Source organism: Bombina bombina, chromosome 8 (assembly GCF_027579735.1).
Source record: "Bombina bombina isolate aBomBom1 chromosome 8, aBomBom1.pri, whole genome shotgun sequence".
NCBI lineage: Eukaryota > Metazoa > Chordata > Amphibia > Anura > Bombinatoridae > Bombina > Bombina bombina.
Window position 1 is genome coordinate 69,483,752 of NC_069506.1, and position 25,753 is coordinate 69,509,504.

Sequence of the window (25,753 nt, forward strand, 5' to 3'; positions counted from 1 at the left end):
CCCTTCCTCAGGGAACTGCCAACTATCAAAATGTAATAAATACTCTTAAAAATGTTGGCAGTCTTACCCCTTTAAAGCAATATATGAGAAGCACTGGAGATAATAGCAGAACAATACAAACAGACTGTCAGCAATAGCTTGTTCACAGGGACTGTCAGCAGTAGCGTGTTCACAGGCAAGTGAAGATAAATAGCATGCTCACAGGTAAGGGTGGTTAAAAAACAGGCAAAGGCAAAGGCTGGTAAATAGAGTAGGAAAATGTTAAAATCCTAGCAGCCAGAAATCACCCAATTACATATTAAGAAGGCTATAGAGACCTTAGGTGCGCTACACTGATTTGAGAGAAAGACTTGATAGTGTGCTATGTGGACAAACCACTGCGCAACAGAGCCTATAGGGCCGATTTATCATGTGTTGGGCAGACATGATCCTATGTAGCAGATCATGTCCGCCCGACATCGATAAATGCAGACAGCATACGCTGTCGGCATCTATCATTGCACAAGCATTTCATGTGAAATGCTTGTGCAATACTGCACCCTGCATATTCGCGGCCAATGGACTGCTAGCAGGGGGTGTTAATCATACTGATAATTTCCGATCGGGATGATCGCTGTCCGCCACCTCAGAGGTGGTGGACAAGTTAAGGAGCAGCAGTCTTAAAAGGACATGAAACCAAAAAAAATTCTTTCATTATTCAGATAGAAAATACAATTTTAAACAACTTTCTAATTTACTTATATTATCTAATTTGTTTCATTCTCTTGGTATCATTTGTAGAAGGAGCAACAATGCACTAATGGTTTCTAACTGAACACATTGGTGAGCCAATTACAATCAATATATTTATGCAGCCACCAATTAACAGCTAGAATCTAGGTTTTCTGCTGCTTTTGAGCTTGCCTAGATAAACCTTTCAGCAAAGGATAACAAGAGAAGGAAGCAAATTAAATACTAGAAGTAAATTGGAAAGTTGTTTAAAATTGTATCTCTATCTGAATCATGAAAGAAAAATTTGGGGTTTCATGTCCCTTTAAGACCGCTGCTTCTTAACTTATGTTTTAGGGGAACCTGAAACAATAGGGGAAGATTGCAGCATCTGCTGCTTGATAAATCTACCCCATCATGTGTTGTTACCTCAGCGAGGAGCGTGTTTACACAGCGCTGTACATAATCACCACAAAACCCAGGGATTTTAGAAAAAATAAATAATTTTAATAAAAAACAAAAGTTCATTTTAATGATTGATGTAAGTATCTTTATTCATGAGAGGCTAGTTGTAAAAAGTCCTGAAAATTGCATGGAGTTCCATAACATTTATTGGTAACCAAACTCCCTGTGCTCTCTGGGACCCCTAGACTGTACCCAAGCCTGAAAGACTTGCATCTGTCATGATCGCAGTCCAATTTGGATGGACAAAATATGCTGAACAATGTACTGATAATGTATCCACCAAGACAGGCATTCTTCTGAGACAACAGAGTGTAATACCTGCACCACTGACGAAGCATACATAGCTGAAAAGGTCTCATGTGAAAATAAGCAAATGGAATTGCATTTGAAACTGCTAACATTAGACCTAAAACTTCCATGCAAAGAGCTACAAACGTAAAAAGAACTGACTGAAGATTTTCTCATGCTGAGAGAAGTTTTAGTCTTCTCTTATCCATTAAGGAAAGTCTCCTAGACTGAATCTATTATCACAACTAGGAATGTGACCCTGGACTGAGGAGTAAGAAAACTTTTTGAAAAATTGATTCTCCAACAATGCTTTTGAAGAAACAACAAAAGTCTGTTGGAGTAAAGCTCATGGGATACTCCTCTATCAGACCAAACTTGGCCAGTAGTCTTGTTATCCCGGCGTCGAGCCGGAATGATAGGGAATATCCAAGAGCAGAGAAAGTTAGTGAGATGAGGAAGGCGGCACTCACCACAGGCAGAACAGTCCCCAGCAGCAACAGCAGAGCAGTCCAAAGATGAACCACTAGAATGGTCAGGCAGGCAGGGTTTGGCAACAGTAAGGCAGGCAGGTTCAGCAATAGTAATTGATCCAGCAGTTGAGGGTTAAGGCAGGTAGAGTAGTCAGGCAGGCAGGTTCAGTAACAGTAATCAATCCAGCAGTTTAAGGGTTAAGGCAGGAGAGTAGTCAGACAGGCATGTTTAGTAATGGTATTTAGGCACTTAAAAAGAACGATCTGTCACACCCAAGAGTACACAAAGGAACACCTATACTTGGGCAGCGACAGATCGTTTGTGGAAGCTTAAATAGGCGCCGGATTCACGCCACTGAGGTCTGACCGGCATCAGGAGTGTGCGGCGATGACATCAGCGCTGCACGCATCTGAGCCGACGCAGCGCCCCTAGCAACGGCTAGAGTGGCGCGGCATGACAGTTGGTATGAGATACTACTAAATGTAAAGATGGAGCCTTTACCAAGATATTGTCCAGGTAAGAAACCACCAAAACACCCTTAGCTACTATTACCAATAAGAGAGTACCCAGAACCTTTGTATAAATTCTGGAATCAGTAGCCAGGCCAAATAGAAGTGCAAAAAACTGAAAATGCTTATCCAGAAATGCAAATCTTAGAAATTGTTAATGCTTATATGAAGATAAGCATCCTTTAAATCTATTGTAAACATAAACTGCCCTTGCTGAACAAGGGAAACAATAGTCCAAATTATTTCCATCTTGAAAGAAGGAACCCTGAGAAACTTGTTTAAAGTCTTTAAATCCAGAACAGACCTGTAAGTTTCCTCCTTTTAGAGTACAATAAAGAGGTTTCTATAAAGCTCCTGACCCTGTTCTGACCTCAGAACTAAGACTATTACTCCCATAGACTCCAGATCTAATAACTGACTGAAAGAAGGCTCTTGCCTTTGCAGGATTCTTTGGCACATAAGAAAGAAGAAACCTTTCCCTGGTGGGCTTCAATTTAAAACTAATTTTGTATCCCTGCAAAACTTTATTTAGAACTCATGGATCTTGAACAGACTGAAACGACGCCCCTTTAGAAAATGCATAATTTGCCCCGAATCAGAAGATCTCGATCAGGCCCGCACCTTCACATTCACTTGTTAGAATAGGCAGGTTTCTTGGACTGCTTTGTTCCAATTAGGATTTGGCATCCAAGAATATCTGGCAGAATCCTTTATTTAAAGGTGGACTTTTAGTTTGTACATTGATGAAAGGAACGAAAATAATACCCTTAAACTTCTTATCCTCACTAAGAGAAGCTCATTTACCTCCAGTCACAGTAAATAATAATAACATTCAGACCAGGCCAGACATTTATTTTCCCTTAAAAGGAAGGGACAAAAGTCTAGATTAGAAACTTGTCGGCTGACTATGATCTAAACCATAAGGCCCTCCTGATCAGAACTGCTAATTAAATATTCTTGGCATTAATCTTAATAATGTCAACAACAGCATCACAAATGAAGCTGTCTTTAGGAGTTTTAACTGATTCAAAAAGACCCCACCGCCACCTAAATTAATGTATTAAACCCTATCCTGCCGCTCCCGGACCATGCCGCCACCTAAATAAATGTATTAACCCCTATTCTGCCGCTCCCCGACCCCGCCGCCAATAAATAAACGTATTAACCCCTAAACCTCTGGCCTCCCACATCACTACCACTAACTAAACCTATTAACCCCTAAACCGCCAGCCCCCCACATCGCCATAAACTAAATTAAGCTATTAACCCCTAAACCTAACAAGTCGCTAACTTTAAATTAAAATTCCTATCTTAAAATAAATTTAAACTTACCTGTAGAATTAAAAGAAACTATTGTTAAACTATTAATTAACCTACCCTAACTATTATACTACACTTAAATTAAACTAGCAATTAAATTAACTAAATTACATATTAGAAAAACCCTAACCCTACTCAAATTATTTAAATATACTATTTAACTTTATTAAAAATTACTAAACTACAAAAAACGCTGTTACAAAAAATAAAAAACACTAAATTATGAAAAAAATGATCTTATCAAAAATAAAAAAAGAATTACACCTAATCTAATAGCCCAATCAAAAAAAAAAAAACCCTAGCCTACACTAAACTACCAATGGCCCTTAAAAGGGCCTTTTGTGGGACATTACCCCAAAGAAATCAGCTCTTTTACCTTTAAAAAAAATACAAACACCCCCCAACAGTAAAACCCACCACCCCCACAACCAACCCCCCCAAATAAAAACCCTATCTAAAATAACCTAAGCTCCCCATTGCCCTGAAAAGGGCATTTGTATGGGCATTTAGCTATTTTACTGCCCAGACCCTACTCTAAAAATAAAACCCACCCAAAAACCCTTAAATAAACCTAACACTAACCCCCGACGATCCATTTACAGTTCTTTAAGTTCCGCTTGAAGGATCCATCCAGCCGGCAAGAAGTCTTCATCCGGGCGGCCTCTTTCATCTTCATCCGCCCGGCGAAGTCTTCATCCAGACGGCATCTTCTATCTTCATCCATCCGATAGAAGATAGAAGATGCCGTCTGGATGAAGACTTCGCCGGATGGCTGAAGATGGAAGAGGCCGCCCGGATGAAGGCTTCTTGCCGGCTGGATGGATGCCCATACAAATGCCCTTTTCAGGGCAATGGGGAGCTTAGATTATTTAAGATAGGGTTTAATTTAATTGGTAGTTTAATTTAGGTGTAGTACAATAGTTAGGGTGGGCTAATTAATAGTTTAAAAATAGTTTATTTTAATTCTACAGGTAAGTTTAAATTTATTTTAAGATAGGGATTTAAAGTTAGCGGCATGTTAGGTTTAGGGGTTAATAGCTTAATTTAGTTTACGGCGATGTGGGGGGCTGGCGGTTTAGGGGATAATAGGTTTAATTAGTGGTAGTAATGTGGGAGGCAAAAGGTTTAGGGGTTAATACGTTTATTAGTGGCGACAGGGTTGAGGAGCAGCGGAATAGGGGTTATTACATTTATTTAGGTGGCGGCGGGGTCTGGGAGCAGTGGGATAGGGGTTAATACATTTATTTATGTGGCAGCGGGGTCCGGGAGCAGCGGGATAGGGGTTAAACATTTTAGTATAGTGGCGGCGTTTAGTGACAGGGTATAAATAAAGTTGGTAAAAAGCTGAATAGACGCGAGATCGATGACTGCTAGTTAACAACAGTCCGATGCTCATCGCCCCGTACTTGGTGCGCAGCTTTTTGCCGGCTTTATTTATAAATATGGAGATCGTTTTCAGGTCTACGGCCGCGATATTAGGCGAGCGTATTGGTGCCGTCGAATTCAACAAAGTTGACGCTTGATAGATATCCCCTTTATTCTCAGAAACCTTGGTATCCTGAACCCCCTAAGGTACATAACACTTATCTTAAAAGAGAGCAAAGATGTTCAGACTTAAACAGAAAACAGGATGACTCTGTTTCTTAATCAGAAACTGACTCCTGATCATCTGAAAATACCTCACCCTCAGAGGATAATTCAGGAGCACCAGGTTCATAAACATGTAGCTTAAAAGACTAAGATCTATTTAAATAAGATAAGCTAGAGGAGGTATTATCAGTAACCAACCTTTTACGCTTCATTGGAGGAGGTATAGCTGCCAACAGTTCAGATACAGTACAGTGTACAAATTTTTTAAATCTTGGAGAAAAATGTGAAGAACTCCCTTATATGGAACACACAGAGATATGACAGATACCCTTAGAGGCAAGAGTAGCATTGGTCTGATTAGAATGCATTAAATGAGCCATACAAGATTTGCAAAGCTGAACAGAGCTTATAATATTAAGAAGCTTGAAAAACACAAACACTTAATATTAGTAGGAAAGTGTTCAGTGGACCTAGCTTCTGAGGAACTAACAATCACAGTAGTGGAGACAGATTCAGTATGCTCTAAAATGAAGTAACAGGCCTAAGAAACCACAGGAAAAAAAAATAATGTGAAAATAAATATGAATCAATGATTAAAGCACAATAATAATAAATAAGGAATAAAGGTAGGAAAAAAAAACATACAATCTTACACCCAAAAAGAAGCTCTTGGCAGAATTGAAAATCTTACCCCTCAACAAAATAGGCAGAAAAAAGCAAAGGAGTGTTAAGCATTCATCCAGCAGCACTGAAGAAATGATGAGCACTAACCCAAGTGGAAAAAACTAAAGCCAAGCAAAAGGATTGGAAAAGAAACAACTGTCAGGCCCTCAAACTAACAAAGCATGCTAAAGAAGCTACATGCTTAAAAAAACAAAACACGCTAAAAAGCCGTCACAAACCGTTCAGAAAAGTACTAAGGAATTAAGATACATGCACGCACAAGCAAACCCAGCGCGTGCTAACCAATCAGGAATGAAAAAGCTGACCCTAGCAAAACAAAGACATGCAAAGATCTAAAACACAGAATGTTATTAGAAAATAAATAATAAGCCGACAAGCGCAAACACTATAATGCGCAAACTTATATAGGGTGTAAAATTATATAAAAATTCCTTAAGCCCAATTCCATATAAAAAAGATGCCTGTCACAATAGTCCCCTAACTATTATGTACAACCCCAAGTGTACCTAATTATAACCTTTTGGCTAAGTGAGTGCCTACAATAACAAACCCCATAATTACAGAGTAGGCACCCACACTAATGGACCACTTGCAGGAAAATACTGCTTCCAGTAGACAATCATGTGCTGTATGTATGGCAGCAGAGGATCTATGTACCCCATACTCCAAAAGCTTTCCTCTGTCAAACAGTAGCTCTATGAAAAGAGAAAATGGGCCTCAAATCGATCTGAGAACCCTTCTCTCTGAAGAACATCTGGAGTACTTTCATCCTTCACCTTCCTCCTGCAGAGGCAAAAATAAGTCTAAATTCCATTAGGGTGGGAGGTTTTTAAGGGCTCTTGGTGATTTGGGAATATTTGCCTCTTCCTAGTGTTCATGAATAGTATTTTCCAAGAATAATGGCTCGTAGATTCTCACCACTTTTATGAAAGAAATTGAAGACTTTGTTGCATTAAAAAATGCCATTTAATATATATTAAAGTTTATTTTTTTTACAAGACATCCCTGAGGTGAAAAATAAACATTTTTGTTTTTATGCATGTGGGGTGCGTCAATAACCATCAATAGAACTGTGAGAGTCTTCTTCATCAGCCAATTAGTTTTTATCTCACAGCTCAGCTATGTACAGACATTTACTTCTGGTTAATTTCAGAATCATAATATACAGCTTTAACTTACCATTTTTCATGTATAAAAAAATAGTTCAGAATGTTTAAACTTTTTAATCTGCATGGTAGAAATCTGTGAAATTGAATGACCCTTTGATCTAATTTTGATATAGTGATGTCCATCTTCAGCCTCTTTTTTTAAAACAATATCCCATACAGTAATTTTCTTCGGTTTAGTCTGGGTCTGTTTTTTTCCTTTATGTTATGACTAGCCAGTTTGACAAGCGTGAAGGCTCAACACCTTCAGAACTTCACTCATGGTTAACTACTTAACCAAAAAAAATATGGCAAGGAAGGATTTATGGGACCTCTTCTTTTGTAGCTGGAAGAATAATTAAGAGATTATACTATAATTGAAACAAGGTTTCAGTTTTTTTGTATAGGTGTTGTATTTTTAGGGTGAACGATTTTGCATTTGAGGCATATCTTAAGTGTTAGTAGGGGTCTTTTAATGATTAGGGCTCCATTGGCAGCTAAAGGGAAGACATGTAGAGATTATACTTGAAAGAGTCTTGTAGCTGTAAAGATGAGTCAAGCTTGTTGGGATCATATAAGGAATATCTGATTGTGCTATGGTATCATGCAGGTAAAACTTGCGTGCTGGTGGTCAAAGTATAGGGTAAATCCAGTTTTGGTCCAGGCAGTACAGGGTTAATATAGGGTGATGGCCTATGTAAAATTGGATCAATACTAGATGGTAACCAAAAGTTAAAGGGACAGTCAACTCAAATTTTGTTTATTGTTTTAAAAGATAGATTATCCCTATATTACCCATTCCCCAGTTTTGCATATAAAAAATGGTTATATTAATACACTTTTTACCTCCATGATTACCTTGTTTCTAAGCATCTTCTGACTGCTCCCTGATCACATGACTTTTTCTATTGACTTGTATTAGCCAATTAGTGCTGTGTTGCTAGAATCCATGGGCGTCAGCACAATGTTATCAATATGGCTCACATGAACTAGCTTCCCCTGATGGGAAAAGCAAATACAAAAGCATGTGATCAGGGGGGCTGTCTTTAGGGACTTAGAAGCAGACAGAAATGTAAAGGTTATAAAGTCTATTAATATAACCATATTGGCTGGGAGTGTGTATTAAAGGCATTATCTATCTTTTTAAACAATAAAAAAAATTTGTGTTGACTGTGCCTTTAAGGGTTAACATGGGGGTGCAATACTTGTAGTATCATTTTCTTTTTTGGTAAGTAGATAGAGGTAGTAAACAGTTGAGGCCGTGTGCAGTACAGTTTTTATTTAGTGGGGAGTTAAACCTTAATTCAGGTTATGCGGTACAAAGTTGGTTAGCTGAAGTTCAGGGGTTAAGGCAGTATAGGGATTATAAGATTATTTGATCCCATCCTTATTATGCTAATTTAAATGAGGGGACCAGTCAGTGAGGTGTATGGTGATACTAGGATACAAACAATTGCAGTATCACATATGGTAAGGGTTAGTATAAGTAATCATTAATAGAAACAGGCTAGTTAGTGGGTTTGTAGTAGGAAGGTCACACTTATGGTTTATAATGTTTTTGGAGTTTATAGGATTTAAAGATGCCACTCATATAGGGGAAAAAACAGTATCTATAATATAGGTTCCACTGTTAATTCATTGAACTAATTAACAATTACCTTTAAATTGAATTAACATTAAAAACATCTCATATAAAGTATTATAAGTAGTTAGAATGTGAATTCCATTTTTGCTCCTAATTCAGAAGCTGTGATAACAAATTTGATGGCAACCTCAATATGTCAGCTGCGGAATCTGTTGGCACTTTATAAATAAAGAATAATAATTATAATAATAATGCAAGGGTAGTATTCATTTTTGACTCATACTGAAGGTGATAACAATGGTTATTATTTCTTGGCTTCTGTTCTGTTGCTAACACCTTTTTGTTTCCTTGTTTTGGCTGCCAGGATATTAATCGCATGTGAGGAACAAACGATATAGACAGGGTCACCATTATTTAGCAGCCCTGTCACAAAAATGTAGCTCAATTGAGATCTAGGCCATAGTTACTTTAGTGTGTTCTTATTCTGAAACTGAATCTCAATTATATATAAATGTATCACATGCCAGCATATCCTGCTATTCTCTATTTTAAAAATCTAAGGAATACGTTTTCTAGGTGTTCATAGCTAAAGAAAGTGAAAAAAAATAATTAATTTAGCATTTTATCCAAAACATGTTTGGTTTATCAATTTTTAATAGACAAATATTTTAAAAAGTTAAAATATAATTGCCTATTTCTTTAATTTAATAAGATTACTGTACTTTTGTCATATTTAGGCGTTAAAAATATGTGTCTAGCTATGTAAAGAGGTGAAAAATGCTCAACGTAGCTGTATTTGAAGGCAATATATCACAATGGTTTAAAGTACTTTGATATTGAGAAATGGTTTCCTTCAGTGCATATGTCACTGCCAAGAAATAGCAGCTTATCAGAGGTAACATTTTTTTTTCCATCGTTTCTAGTTTGTTGATAAATTGGATAAGTTATTTACCATGAGTTTTGGTTGATATCTAAGAGGTATTTGTTTTACATTTTTTATGTATTATTTATTTTACTAATCTGGAGGATAAAATAATGTCTCTATAACACATGCTTTTTTTTAAAAGGGATAGCCTAGTCAAAAATAAAAAAAACATGCAATTTTAAGCAACTTTCTAATTTACTTCTTCATTCTCTTGCTATCTTTATTTTAAAAACTGGAAAATAAGCCCATTTTTGGCTCAGCACCTGGGTAGCGCTTGCTGATTGGGTGGCTACATTTAGACACCAATCAGCTAATGCTACCCAGGTGCTGAACCAAAAATGGTCTGGCTCCTAAGCTTATATTCCAGCTTTTTAAAATAAAGATACCAAACAAATAAATATTGATAATAGGAGTAAATTAGAAAGTTGCTTAAAATTGCATGCTCTATCTGAATCATGAAAGTTTAATTTTGACTATACTATCCCTTTCAACAGTAATATATAATACCCAATCATTTTACACAATTAAAAAAGTAATAAATAATTCTGCTTTGTGTACAATATTATTTTCGGTATATATATTCCCTGTTTATGTTTTGCTTACGTCAATACAATGATGTAATATAGAGAAAAAAATATTTTATTTATAGTTTTTGTTTTGAGATTTACAAGTTAAAGCAACAGCAAAATAAATCATATCAATTTGTTTGAGGGCAATTTACCACACAACAGTCAAACTATAATAAATGTAAATGTGTATAGAGCAAATAAGTAAGCAAAACACTACAATGCAAATATTAATCTATATTGTAGATTTGTTTAATGTCAGTGAAATCTTAAAGAAAATACATTTGTGAGAAACTAAATTATGGTTTTGTGTAACTGAACTTTAATAAGTGTGCTTTAATAATGTATTTGTAAATTTACATACAATAAAATCATTAATACAAAGGTGTCCTTGCAATCTTTTTTTCTATTGTTACAATATAAACTCACAGTATACGTCTAAAATCGTAAAATTCTGGGCATCCCAGTAGACAACATATGCCAGGTTTTCATCAGTGAAACAAATTTGTCTTTTTGAATAGGTTAATGAGTTATCTTCCAGCACTGCTATTACTTAATATGAATAAAACATAAAAAGCTAGCTCTCTTTTAATTATTCATTTTCCTATCTTGAGTACTATTTTATACATGGCTTCATGGCAAGGGAACACTTGTCAAGTCTTATAATACAGAATGTTTTTTTTTTTTTTGTTTTTTGTTCTTTGACATAAAATTTTTACATATTAATTTTTAGACTTTAGAATAATTCAGACAGGAAAAAAGTAACAATAAGAACCACCAATAAATATGCCACTGCATGTACCTTTCTAATTGTATAGTATAAAATGGCAAACCAACACTTTATTTACGGTTCATTCCCAAATACTTGTTACAACAGTAGCCTTTTTATTCATTGGATTATTTTTTGAATATTAACTTATTTCAAAGCATTAACAATGACGTGACTTTTTTTTTTTCTATAATATTTAACAAAAATGCAGAGTATATTAAAGAAATTTCATTAAATAAAACATTTTTTAAAAAAATGCTACTTCACAGAAAAGGTATATTTATGTAGGGATTTACTGTCTTTGTACAATGATTTATCCTTTATAAACAGATGTTGAAATCCTTTTTTTTCTCCAGGTATTCAAAGTATAATTTCTCTTCGCTTCAATTTCACAGGAAATCTTCCGCATCAATGTATGGCACATATTGGTATTATTGGCACAGGTTCAAAAATCACAGTCCATATCCAAAAATTCATATGTTCAGTTCTTTATTTAAGAAGTTCTTCTCATTGTTGAAATTGTATTTATTTTTTAAACAAAAAAACAAACAAAAAAAAACCATAATTCTTCAGGAAAAAAAGTAGTGTCTGTAGTTTTTTTTTATATATAAAAATATATCTGTCCAATAGAGTCTGTTCTGTTAGTTCCAAAGGTAAACAAAAATAGTAGAGACCTGTCATTTCTACAGGTTTACTAATGGAATCCTGTTAAAGAGAAATAATAAAAATTATATAAAGAATAAAGACTGTAAAACAATTATTAAAATATAATCATAATAAACATTATAAAGCACTAAAATCCCCATAGCTGTTCATTTCAGTAACTGAAATCATTACCTTGTTCAGAGCACGAGTTTAGCTATATTTGGTATTTATAATATAATTTTAAGTGCATTATTTGTGTACATCTTGGTAATATTGTACAGTTTCCAAGAATTCCAAAGAGTGTTTATTGCAAAGTCTAAAAAGGTTTTTAATGAATACATATTGCACTTATTTTGTAAGAATACTATAAAGTACACAACTGATTTTCATATGTAATAAAAGCAAATTTTAATTTAATAAATAACTCCATGGTTGCACTACTAAACTATATCTAACGACAAATGAATATTTATCTCATATCAGTATATATATTATCTTTGACAGTTAAAGTATGTATGAGATGACCTTCATTTAAGAACCTATTGTTTAAACAACTGTAAACACTCCTTATATTTTTTAAAAATACTTATTGAACTACTTATGTTAGAACAGGTGTCTCCATGCCTCCCTAACAGGCAGGATTTTCAGGATTATTGTGGGTGAGATAAAAACCATGTTTACTAATCTGGCCTGTTAGGGAGGCCTGGGGACGGGTTTGAATTAAAAAAACAAAACAAATGAGGTTTTGATAGTGTTGCGTCACAAATTAATTTAAAAAAAAATAATAACTGAATTAGCTAAAGTTTATACTGTATATGATTATAGCATGCTAACACTGTAAAACAAAAAAAAATTAAAATAATTGTAATATGAAGCAAATTGTAATTATACTGTTAAATACCAAAATAGTTATTTACTGGGAGCATGGTTTGTGCATAGGTCATTTGCATGACTTAATCACATTGTCTAGGACTGGACTCAAATATACACTATAGATAATACATGTAGCAGAATCAAAATAAGAGCAAATTTACAGATTAACCATGGCATGGGAGTAGCAAAGAGTTTAAAATTTCTGTGTGGCTAAACTTGGAATTTAAAGGAACAGTCTAGTCAAAAATAAACTTTCATGATTCAGATAGGGAATGCAATTTTAAACAAGTTTGCTATTTACTTTTATAATCAATTTTGCTTTGTTCTCTTGGTATTCTTATTTGAAAGCTAAACCTAGATAGGCTCATATGCTAATTTCTTAGCCATCAAAGACCGCCTCTTATCTGAATGCATTTTGACATTTTTAACAACTAGAGGGTGCTAGTTCATGTTTTCCATATAGATAACATTGTGCTCATGACCGTGGAGTTACCTAAGAGTCAACATTGATTGGCTAAAATGCAAGTCTGTCAAAATAACTGAAAAAAGTAGACAGTCAGCAAAGGCTTAAATACAAAATAATCACAGAGGTAAAATGTATTAATATATCTGTGCTGGTTATGCAAAACTGGGGAATGAGTAATAAAGGAATTATCTATCTTTTAAAAATAAAAATTCTGGTGTAGACTGTCCCTTTAAGCATTTGCTTTAATATTTTTTTTCTATAGAATTTTTCAAAATTGCTCTGTTAATATTTGTTATGGTTTTACACTGATAATGTGTTTTCCCACAAACCATGCAGAAAAAGAACACCCTTTTTAACTCTCTTAATTCCACATGTAAGTCTATTTCTAATATCTACTATAATTTTATTTATATTTGTCAAAAAAGTCACCTTCCAAGAAAACTCACTTAATAGTATTCAAAAGTATGACCCTATTATCAGTTGTTACAGAAAAAAACACTGAGCTATTAAAGATGAACAGGTCTCCGACGTTTTGGCCCAGTGTACTATTTGTAATCTCACAAACAAAAGTCCTGCAGGCCCATTTATCAAAGGGCTTGCGGACCTGATCCGACACTGCGGATCAGGTCCGCAAGACCTCGCTAAATGCGGAGAGCAATACGCTCTCCGCATTTAACATTGCACCAGCAGCTCACAAGAGCTGCTGGTGCAACGCCGCCCCCTGCTGACTCGCGGCCAATCGGCCGCCAGCAGGGAGCTGTCAATCAACCCGATCGTATTCGATCGGGTTGATGTCCGGCGATTCCTGTCCGCCTGTTCAGAGCAGGCGGACAGGGTTATGGAGCAGCGGTCTTTAGACCGCTGCTTCATAAGTTGTGTTTCTGGCGAGTCTGAAGACTCGCCAGAAACACTGCCCTTCAAGCTCCGTACGGAGCTTGATAAATGGGCCTGTAAGACTATTTCAGTTTGCAATAATAAAATTTCATTTTCCAAATAATTTGTCCATGAGCCCTTATTGGTCAAGCAATTAACTGAATGAATTACCTTTCCTGTATTAAGGAAATTTAAACAGATCTGCTACATCAACTTGTATAATAAATATTCAGCTGAATCTTTATTACAGTAATAATCAACATACAGGTTAAATGTGACATGAACCTACAACAAAAATATGTGTCTGTAATATGAAATTAAATCAATATTAAAATAATGGCAATCCTGTAGGCCCATTTCAGAGTTAAATTATTTTTTTGTGAACTATTTAGTGCTTTCGCTCGCACACTAACTGCGCTAAAAGTAAACTCGGGTAGCGCTCGTACTACAAGTTAAAAGTCATGTGATAACCTATTCCCCCTTAGAAGCCAATGGAGTAAAAATGTGGGGAAAAACTCTAACACCCTACTCACGCGCGAACCCTAATGCATATTCTCAAGTGCGCTAACCCGATGTGAAAATATGAATATTTCACATTCCAATGTTCTTCACATAGAAAAATATGTTCTATGTATTCAAAAATACATAGTTCTACATTTCTACATTTATCTGATGGTATTTTGGTACAATATATATCTATACATGATTATATATAGGTATAGCTATAGACAGATTTATATAGGAATATCTATTTAAAAATACATAAACATTCTGCTATGTGCAGACTATTGTAATGTGAAATATTTACAGTAAATATGTAGTTAAAACCTTTATTAAAAATGAATATTTCATATATATGCTTTTACGGGTTTTCATCTACTTGACAGCAAAGGGCTCCAATGTGCGCACACACACACGCACACACACATATATATATATATATACACAGTATATAAGTTATAACACAAGCACTCACTGGACTTGATACAGGTGAAATAAAAAGTGTTTTATTCCATATACTTCCATGTACTTGTCTAAAAACTTTTTATTTCACCTGTATCAAGTCCAGTGAGTACTTGTGTTATAACTTGGATATTTGAACTTTCTATAGCACCCTGGCAGAATTGAAACTTACTGTTCGTGGGAGTGCACTTATTTCAGTGGATTATATATATATATATAATTATGTTTATATATGTGCACATATGTATTTATGTGTTTATATGTGTATATACTGTAAATACATACATATACACATTTAGACATGTATATTTATTTATCTCAATGTTAAAGCCCTTTGTCTGCCTTTTTTTCTAATATATTTGAGCCTTTACAACTATTTTGTGCAATATGTTTTAAATCATTTTTTTAGATTGTGTTATGAGTGTAACTGTATTGTCTAATGTATTTTTTATGTTTTTCGTGAGACTTTAGTTTAGCGAAACAGTTAGCCAAAGCTCTGCGGTCGCTGTAATCATTCTAGAGACCGCTGCTTTATAACTTTTTTTGCCTGCTCTGAGGCTGCGGATAGAAATCAACCCGATTGAATACGATTTTGTTGATTGACACCCCCTGCTAGTGGCCGATTGGCCGAGAATCTGCAGGGGGCGGCATTGCACAAGCAGTTCTTGTGAACTACTGGTGCAATGATAAAGGCCGACAGCGTATGCTGTCGGCATTTATCGATGTGTGGCGGACATGATACGCTACAACGTATCTTGTCCGCTCACACAATGATAAATTGGACCCAAAACCTTAGTCTATCAATATGACACTTATTCAGATTGTCATAGGCCAACTATGGTTTTCTTAAATCCTTAAGAAGTCAATTTTATGTGACTTTCAAAGCAAATGTTACATTGTTCTCACTACAACCTGTATCACAAATTAATTAGTAATCATTATCAACAGCTTGCTCTGATAGATGCTGATGTGTGCTACATGAGCAAAAATGTCTGCACTCTCATAGAAATCTATTATCTAAAGGAAAGAACACACCTGCACTACCCAACATGACTATTGTAGTGCACATTATACTAATGCCTGCACAATATATTAATCACAGACTAATAAACAATTTGAGGTTTCAAGAATTTGATACAGTTCTGGTTTATATTAAAGGTATATTAAAAGGACATACCTTTAACCCCTTGGGCTAATTGGATGTAGGTGTTGACATGGTATCTATGTCAACCACTGTGGCACAGTGGAGATTGCAGCTGGAGGCAAAAGGCATGTGCCTTCATTTGATCGTGCTCCCTTACTATATGAAGGCAAATAGCACAGTCTGTTTAACTCTCTGTAACGATCATTGATGGTGCTTTGGTGGAGAGGTGGGAGGGAAGGAGGAAGGTGGGTGGATTGGCACAGTGGAGAAAGGGGGAGGATTCCTTATGCTATGGAAATTTTGAAGGGAGAGGGAGGGATGGGCCCTAAGCCATGAAGCATACTCGGCTGGAGGGGGACCCTATGCTACAGATAAATGGGGATCTTAGAAGGGAGACGGTGAGTGGGGCCGCTACACTGCAGAATTCTTTTTTTTTTAATTATTAAAAATTAAACAAAAACAAGAGTTAATTTGTTACTGGCAGACAGTCTATTACCAAAAACAAAAGGGGACAACAGATAAACTTTGACAACCATTTGTCTTATGACTGCAGTATTTGTGTGTAAATAATTTCAGTGAGAAACCCAAAGTTTGCAAAAAAGTTAAGTTTTTTTTAATGTAATATTTTAGGTTATCTATTTTTAGAAACATATATAGTTTTGGGGGTTAATTTTGAGAATTTGGGTAGTTCCACTATACCAAATGAGAGTTAGCCCATTGCATCATTTTAAACAAAGCTGCAGAAATAACCTTAAATTGATCAAAACTAAAAAACATATACATTTTGGCCTTAATCAGAGGAAAAGTTCAATAAAGTAGCAGCACCACTTGGTTCAATATCCAACAATATGTATTATTGTGAAATTGTGCTGTTTTTTTTTTTTTTAAAGGTAAATATTTGTATTGATAAGGTTTCTTTAATATATAGGATAGTGATGTTGTACTGTTTTCTTAGGTTGATCATATGTATATATGAATATTCTTTCAGCCAGTAGATGGAGTCCTTAAAGGGACACGGAACCCAAATGTTTTCTTTCATGATTTAGATAGAGCATACAATTTTAAGCAGCTTTCTAATTTACTCCTATTATGAATTTCTCTTCGTTCTCTTGCTATCTTTATTTTAAAAGCAGGAATGTAAATATTAGCAGCCAGTCCATTTTAGGTTCAGCACCATGGATAGCGCTTGCTTATTGGAGGCTTACATTTACCCACCAATAAGCATAACCCAGGTTCTCAACCAAAAATGGGCCGGCTCCTATGCATCACATTCCTGGTTTTTAAATAAAGATAGCAAGAGAACGAAGAAAAATTGATAATAGGAGTAAATTAGAAAGTTGCTTAAAATTGCACGCTCTATCTGAATCATGAAAGAAAACATTTGGGTTTAGTGTCCCTTTAAGTTTTCAGACATTGCATGTTTGTGAGATAATTTGGAGACACCTGTACAGGTAGTAGACTCCTCCCATTGAGGCTTTACATAGAGTGGTGTAAGGCAAAGGATTATGCAGCATGATTAAGGTCAGTTGGACCGAAACGTTGTGCTAAATGTTTGATGTCCCAATAAACATTGTTGAATATTGAACTAAGTGGTGCTGCTACTTTATTGAACTTTTGGAGCTGTTTTTTGGGGCATGTAGCGTGCACCTGGTTGTAGTAAGTGCTGGGCATTTCCTTTACCTTAATCAGAGGAAGCCAATGAACACATTTTATGATTTTTTTTCTACATTTATAAAAGCTACAAGTTTTTGTAGAATGTGATAAATAATCTTTATATATGCATGGTTCTGTCCTGAAGGGGTTAGGCTCTAGTCATTTTATATTGTCTTGCAAGTTTAAAGGGACAGTCTAGTCAGTATTTAATGTTCATGATTCAGATATGGCATGATATTATAAATAACTTTCCAATTTACTTGTATTAACAAATTTGCTTTGTTCTCTTGGTGTTCTTTGTTGAAAGCTAAACCTAGGATGGCTCATATGCTAATGTATAAGCCCTTGAAGGCTGCCTCTTATCTCAGTGCACTTTTACAATTTTTCACACCTAGGGGCCCATTTATCAAAGGGCTTGCGGACCTGATCCGACACTGCGGATCAGGTCCGCAAGACCTCGCTAAATGCGGAGAGCAATACGCTCTCCACATTTAACATTGCACCAGCAGCTCACAAGAGCTGCTGGTGCAACGCCGCCCCCTGCTGACTCGCGGCCAATCGGCCGCCAGCAGGGAGCTGTCAATCAACCCGATCGTATTCGATCGGGTTGATTTCCGGCGGTTCCTGTCCGCCTGCTCAGAGCAGGCGGACAGGGTTATGAAGCAGCGGTCTTTAGACCGCTGCTTCATAACTTGTGTTTCTGGCGAGTCTGAAGACTCGCCAGAAACACGGCCCTTCAAGCTCCATACGGAGCTTGATAAATGGGCCTGCTAGACAGCACTAGCTCGTGTGTACCATATGGATAATGTGTTCACTCTCGTGGAGTCAGTACTGATTGGCTAAAATACACGTCTGTCAAAAGAACTGATATAAGATGACAGTCTGCAGAGGCTTAGATACAAGGTAATTACAGAGGTAGAAAATATATTAATATAACTGTGTTGATTATGCAAAACTGGGGAATGGGTTATAAAAGGGATTTTTTTTTTTTTTAAAAACAATAAAAAGTCTGGAGTAGACGGTACCTTTAACATGTCAATAATTGTATGAGAAAACTGCATCTAAATATAGTTTTCTTTAAAAAAAAAATCTTTAATTTCATTAAAATGTTAGAAAGAAAAAAAATGGGGGTTACCATATTAAAGGAACATTAAACACTGTGAGATTGTTACTCTAATAGCTCATCCATAATTGTCCCTATCCGGCCTCAGCAAAGGAGATAAGAAAATATGACAGGCTTTTAAACCTAGGAAAACCTAGGTTACAAAATGGCGCTACTAAATTTATTTGTGGGAACAATTTACATGAGGAACAAATTAAATGCTCAAAATCATTACAATCTGTAATTTTAACACTTGCAACCCAGCAATAGGGATAAACACCTAGTTTAAATACTACTCGGAGCACTACTGGTCCTGAGAAGAAACTGACAATCACCCAGTCAGAAGTAGCTGGGTCATATGACTACCACTGCTGATTGGGTCACCAGCCATTTCTGCTCAGGACCTGCAGTGCTTTGTGGTTCTTAAGTAGTACTTTAACCTTAGAGGAGTTAAACTCATAGAATTGCAGGGTCGCTCGTGTAAAAATTAGCATGCAATTTTTCCACTATAATGACACTTTGAACGTAAAAATAATTTCTTAATTTTTTACATAACTGAAATGATTTAATTTAACAAATACACCTGTATAGTATTCTCTGGTAACCCTTTGCATTGATATATATAACCCTGTATATATATATATATATATATATAGCATTTATTTGATGCCCATTTAAGGGCTGAAATGCTTTAAAATTATCTACTTAAAGGGACTGTAAACTCAAGATTAAACTTTCATGATTCAGATAGAGCATGCAATTTTCCAGCTCAATTCTTTTATCTAATTTGCCTTGTTCACTTTGTATCCTTTGTTGAGAAGCAAAGGGCATCATAACTTCTGTTTCCGGCGAGCCTGAAAGCTCGCCAGAAGCAAAGAGCATCAAGCTCCAATTCGGGGCTTGATAAATCGGCCCCTTACACTTTAGCAGCTGTGCTTACACAACATATAACATTGTTAAAAACATTCTTGCAAAATTCTGCCATTTAGTGCTCCACACACATGCATGCTCCTGAGCCTACCTACTTTTCAACAAAGGATACCAAGAGAACAAAATTAATGTAATAAAAAACTCTACACTGTACACTCTATATCAGTGTTTCTCAGCTTCTCTCCTCAGGAAACCCTAACTGAACTGTTTTAAATAATTACTCATAATTGACAAAAGTTCAGCTACTGAAAAGCCTAAGAAGAAAAAAAGAAACACAAAATCTGGCATGTTAGGAGGAAAGCCAATCAAAAACTCTGCCCTATATGAACCAGAACCATGAAAGAAAAATAAAATAGGTGTTTATGTCCCTTTAACTTAACCCTTTAAGGACACAGCTTTCAGTTTGCTCAATTGTTTTATGACGGAAAAATTCCGTCATATGTCCTTAAGAGGTTAAAATACAACCTTGTATAATTGAGTGCATCCACCAGTCTTGTTTTAGTAAATTGTATGGCAAGACAGGAGACCCCTATTTAGTACCACCATTTTTTTTAACCAAAAATCTCCCTTCTAGTACAGAAAATATATATTTATTATAGAAAAATAACCAATGAACATATTACACAGTAACTATAATTAACAGACAGCTCTTCCAACTTCCTCCTTATTTTCTGTTCTCTGGCAGTGCAGGTGATCTAAATCTTCCTTCTATTATCTTCTTTTACTTTTACATGTGCTAGTGTTTTGGTATTAATCTTATTCTAGACACTACTTCAACAGAGTGTATTCGGTCTGTCTCTCTTTTTCTTTGTATGTTTCATTTATAGTTTAGGTTCTATTTCTTCTGTTATTTTGTTTCTTATTTAGCTTCCCATTTTTAAATATTTGCTGCAGCATTAGGCAGTTTGATTTCTTAGCTGCTAATTTTTACCACAATTGCTGGTTTCTTCCTCCATATTAAAAAGAACCCTGCACCTGTGCAGTGCCTCCAAATGGCACAGCAGCCATCTTTGTTGAGGGCATTTCTCCCAAATTCATTCTACTACCTTGTTGCAGCTATTTTGAGAGAAACATTTTATTTTATGGTGATAGTTCAATCTCCTTCTTTTGTGCCTGTCCATGCAAACCTAATTCACAACTCCTTGTCACTACTGTAATCTTTTAAGAACAGCAATAATGGTAACTTAAAGTGCCATGATACCCAAATGTTGAAACTCTTGAAAGTGATGCAGCATAGCTGTAAAAAGCTGACCAGAAAATATCACCTGAACATCTCTATGTAAAAAAGAAAGATATTTTACCTCAAAATGTCCTTTATTCACACCCCATTGCAAAGGACTTTAAGCAGCAAATTAGTATGGCTGTCCCTGGACAGGCAAGGGAGTGAGCCTCAAGCAATCTAATGTTATTTCCATATTCAGTTTTAGGAAATTTACTATGAAATCTCATGAGATCACAATAAAAGAGTTCATGACCGCACTGTTGATGATGATTGGCTGCTGTTCATTTCTTCATTTTTTTATTTTTACCTGCAGCTGGGCTGCAGTTGAGTATAACTTTTTACGCAGAACTTACTCTGCTGAGCTGAGGAAATTGTGAGGTAAAATATCTTCCTTTTTTACATAGAGATGCTCAGGTGATATTTTCCTGTCAGATTTTTACAGTTATACTGCATCAGTTTCAAGTGATTTAGCATATGAGTATTATGTCCCTTTAAGGGACATGAAACCCAAACTTTTTCTTTCTTGATTCACATAGGGCATGCAATTTAAACAACTTTCTAATTTACTTCTATTATCAAATTTTCTTTTTTTCTCTTGGAATATTTTCTTAAAAAGCAGGGCCGTATGCTCAGAAATGTGAAAATGTTTGGGGCAGTATATGGCAGCAGTTTTGCAAGAATGTTAGTAATTTGCAAGAGAATTAGATGGCAACACTATTTCCTGCCATTTAGTGTTCCAGACACCTACCTAGGTACAGTATCTCTTCAAAAACAAAAAAAACAATGGGAACAAATGGGAACAAAGCATGTTTGATAATAGAAGTACATTGAAAACATTTTTTTTTAAATTGTATTCTCTGTCTAAATCACAAAAGAAAAGTCTTGGGCTTCATATAAAAAATATTGTGGGCAGTGGCCCATTGACAATTTGTGGGTGGTGTTACACAGAAGGGCTTGGTTATAGTTGGTCTGTGGGTGTGAGTCATTGGGAGTGTCTGTCTTTTCCATGGGTGGGGCTCAGTCAACAAGGGGCCGCTGGTGTGAAGGGAGTCATACCTTCCAATGTGTGTCTATTCCACATAATGCAGGAAGTTGGGAGATTTGAGCGAACATTATAAAAAAAAAAACATTTCTCCATTAAAATCCTTTTTGTGAGATATATACAATCTATAAGATAAATTAAATTTGCAGTATTTTGTTACATTTGTTGATGAGTGAGGACAGGAAGGGTGGGGCAGCATTGGTGAGGGCTTTGTAGGTCATGGTGAGAATTTAACTCTGCTGTGAATGGGGAGCCAGTGAAGGGACTCACAGAGAGGTGCAGCAGATACAGAGCATCGGGAGAGGTCGATTAGCCTGGCAGATGCATTTAGGATGGATTGAAGGGGTGAGAGGCGGGAGAGAGGGAGGCCAGTTAGTAGGCTATTACAGTAGTCAAGTCGGAAAATTACCAGGGAGTGGATTAGGTGTTTAGTAGTTTCAGTGCTCAGAAATGGATGAATTTTGGAGATATTGCGTAGGTGGTTGCGGCAGGATGAAGAATTTGATGTGGGGAATGAAGGACAGATTTGAGTCAAGTGTGACTTCAAGGCAGCAGACTTGGGGTGATGGGCAGATAGTGGTGACGCCAACAGTGATAAAAAAAATTAGAAACTGGAGTATAGATAGAGGGGGGGAAAGGAAGTAGTTTGGTCTTGGACATGTTTATCTTTAGGTGGTGAGAGGCCATCCAGGAGGAAATGCCAGATAAGCAGTTGCTGATGTGAGAATTGACAGAAGGAGAGAGTGCAGGGGTGGATAGGTAGATTTGGGAATCATCAGCATAGAGGTGATAGTTGAAGCCAAAGCTGTTGATAAGTTTACCCAGTGAAGAAGCGTAAATAGAGAAGAGTAGAGGACCCAGGACAGAGCCTTGAGGTACTCCAACAGACAGAGGGAAAAGAGAGGAGGAGTCACCAGCAAAAGAGACAGAGAAGGATCTTTTAGAGAGATAAGAGTGAATCCAGGATAGGACAGTGTCACAGACCCCAAGAGAGCTGAGAGTCCATAGGAGAAGGGGATGGTCAACAGTGTCAAAGGCACCAGAGAGGTCAAGTAAGATGAGCATAGAGTAGTAGCCTTTGTTTTTAGCAGAAAGGAGATCGTTAGAAACCTTAGTGAGGGCAGTCTCAGGTGAGTGTTGGGGACAAAAGCTAGATTGCAGGGGGTCGAGCAATGAGTTAGAGGATAGGAAATAGTGATGGCATCTGGGGAAGAGATGACAGCAGGATGCACTATAGGAAGAAGGCAGGCCTGCAGAGGCATTGTTATGCTCTGGGCAAGTTTCTGCCCTGGCATTTATGTGGATGCTACTTTGACACTTAACACCTACCTTGAGATTTTGCAGACCACATATACCCCTTCATGGCAGTGGCCTCTTTCAGCAGGATAATGCGCCCTGCCACACTACAAAAATTGTTTAGGAATGGTTTGAACAACATGAAAAAGAATTTATGGTGTTGCCTTGGCCTCCAAATTCGCCAGATCTCAATCCAACTGAGCATCTATGGGATGTTCTGGAACAATAAATCCAATCCATGGAAGCCCTACTTGCAACTTGCAGAACTTAATGGATCTGCTGCTAATGTCTTGGTGCCAGATACCACAGTAGAAGTTCAGAGGTCTTGTGGAGTCCATGCCTAGATGCAGCACAAGGGGGAGCTACACGATATTAGGCAGGAGGTTTTAATGCTGTGGCTGATCAGTGTATATAAATGTCACCTTTTCCTTTCACCAGAGTGTTCTGCATTGTAGTTCCTATTATTATTATTTTAGTTTTCCTATGACATACTGGTGTACACACACTATATTGCAATGTTCTTTATGCTTTGTTTGAATCCTATATATATTATTCTAAATCACAAATTAAGGTTATAATCATTATTGATGTTATATTCACCTTTTGACAGCATCTAATACAGAATGCAACTGCAACATGTATATCTCCCTGCTATCTATGAACATGGGGAAAACGCTAAGCATATAATCTTGTGGTCTCTTCATTTGCAAATGCTATGTCCTCAGAGTTATTATAACTAAAATTGTTAGATCTATGATTCAAGATTCCTGGCTCCTGATATCTACACTATAGAGAAACATACCCCTACTGAAAGAAAGAAAACATATAGTAATTTCTTCTGACCCTATTAAAAAAGTCAGATTCTTGCTAGCTCTAGCAACTTAACTGTAGAGCCTCAGTCTGTATGATCACTCTTCCCAAATACTTTTCTGGAAAGCCTATTAAAATTTATAGTTACATCTTTTTAGATGACCCTGACAAGGTTATATTTTATTAATTGAAACAAAACCTCTTTTCATCTTAGATTACACACATCACCCACAGTATTCCAAATGGTCTCCTTCAACTCATTGTTGATTTCTTCAGCAGCTGATCTGTTAATGCCTTGGTTAATCTCCTTGCCCTTATTTGGCTGGAAAAGTAATGGTCACTCCTGACTTTGTGACCCTCAAACGGTTACCTTTTTCCAAAAAGGAGAAAAATCTGATGAAAAGTCTTGAGAAATCCCAAAACATACAAAACAATGTTAGACATTTCTAGTCCCCTTAATCTATCTTTGAATTGGCCAGTGATTCTATTAATTTGTCCTCCTGTGACCCTCTCCAGATTCAATAATTGGGTACTATACATCTTCCGGTAAATGCTAATGTACTCTACTGTGAGATGTCACACCACCCGTTTAAAGGTTGACCCTAATGTAGTATAGCTAGGTGTTTAAGAGGTAGGATTTTCCACCTGTAGCTTGCATATCGCAATCCATTCCTCATCAGGTCATGATAGACACTGATCTACATCATTTATTACAGAAGGTGTTGTAAAATAAGCCACCCTTCTCTATTTTTAAGTCATATTTTTTGTATTAAAAGGTATCAGATTTTGCCTGGTTTACAATCACCTTACAATGCAGAGCATTCATATGCTTTAAGGTACAATTAAGGTGGGATACAGGTTTATCCATCTGGTCCTAAAACATGGTTATTGTGTAGTCCTATGGCTCCATCCTATAAACATTTGCAACAGTTCTTATAATATAATAGGGTTTGGCAATTCATATGCTTCATTTTTGTTCTCAATTTGACTCAGTGGTGTTTCTCCACACTAATGAGGTTGGTTCTCCTGGGCATGAGATTGGTGTCTCACGGCATGAGAACCTAGCACAGAGAAGGGGGTAAGTCGTGCAGCAAATATGAAATATTTATGTATATGAATATATACATATATATTTATGTGTTTATATGTGTATATACATATATTAACACATAAATATATATGTACATAAGCATACACATATATTTATAGAGAACACACAGTCCTTATAGACCACAATGTAAAGGCACTTTTCAGTGCCCGGCTTTTAAAACCCCTAAAAAGCAGTTTAAAATTTCAAAAAGGCATTACATACTTAATTTTGGGGGCAGTTTGGGGACATTTTAAAAATGAACCTGAGGTTTTGAGCACTAATTGCTTGTAATGGCGGTTACTTATCGTGCACCTGTAAACGGGCGAATTTACCTGTTTACAGGCGCGTGATAAATTAGCGCTCCACTTGCAATCTAGCCCTGAATGTCCTACTTAATTACAGTGATCAACATAATTGTTACATAGTATTAAAACGTAACCTCAAGATTTTCAAATCAATTAAAAACATGCTTAAAACAATCAAATTAAAGATCAGTAACAACTTTATATTTTTCTTGGGTTCTGTATAAAAATATATGGCTAAAACTTTATATAGTTTTCATTTAAAAACTAAATTATTATTGGATTGCAAACTAAAATTAGCTTTCCTTTCAAGCGAC

At 36.2% G+C, this 25,753-nt stretch overlaps 1 protein-coding gene across 1 annotated transcript in view; it reads right to left on the reverse strand.

Annotated features, from left to right (window-relative positions):
- Positions 1 to 11,615: 11,615 nt before the first annotated feature.
- AJAP1 (adherens junctions associated protein 1) overlaps positions 11,616 to 25,753 on the reverse strand; it is a 246,665-nt gene continuing 232,527 nt past the window's right edge. The window contains exon 6 of the mRNA XM_053690954.1: positions 11,616 to 11,730. The gene's annotated coding sequence lies outside the window, so the exon portion shown is untranslated. The remainder of the gene's footprint in view (positions 11,731 to 25,753) is intronic.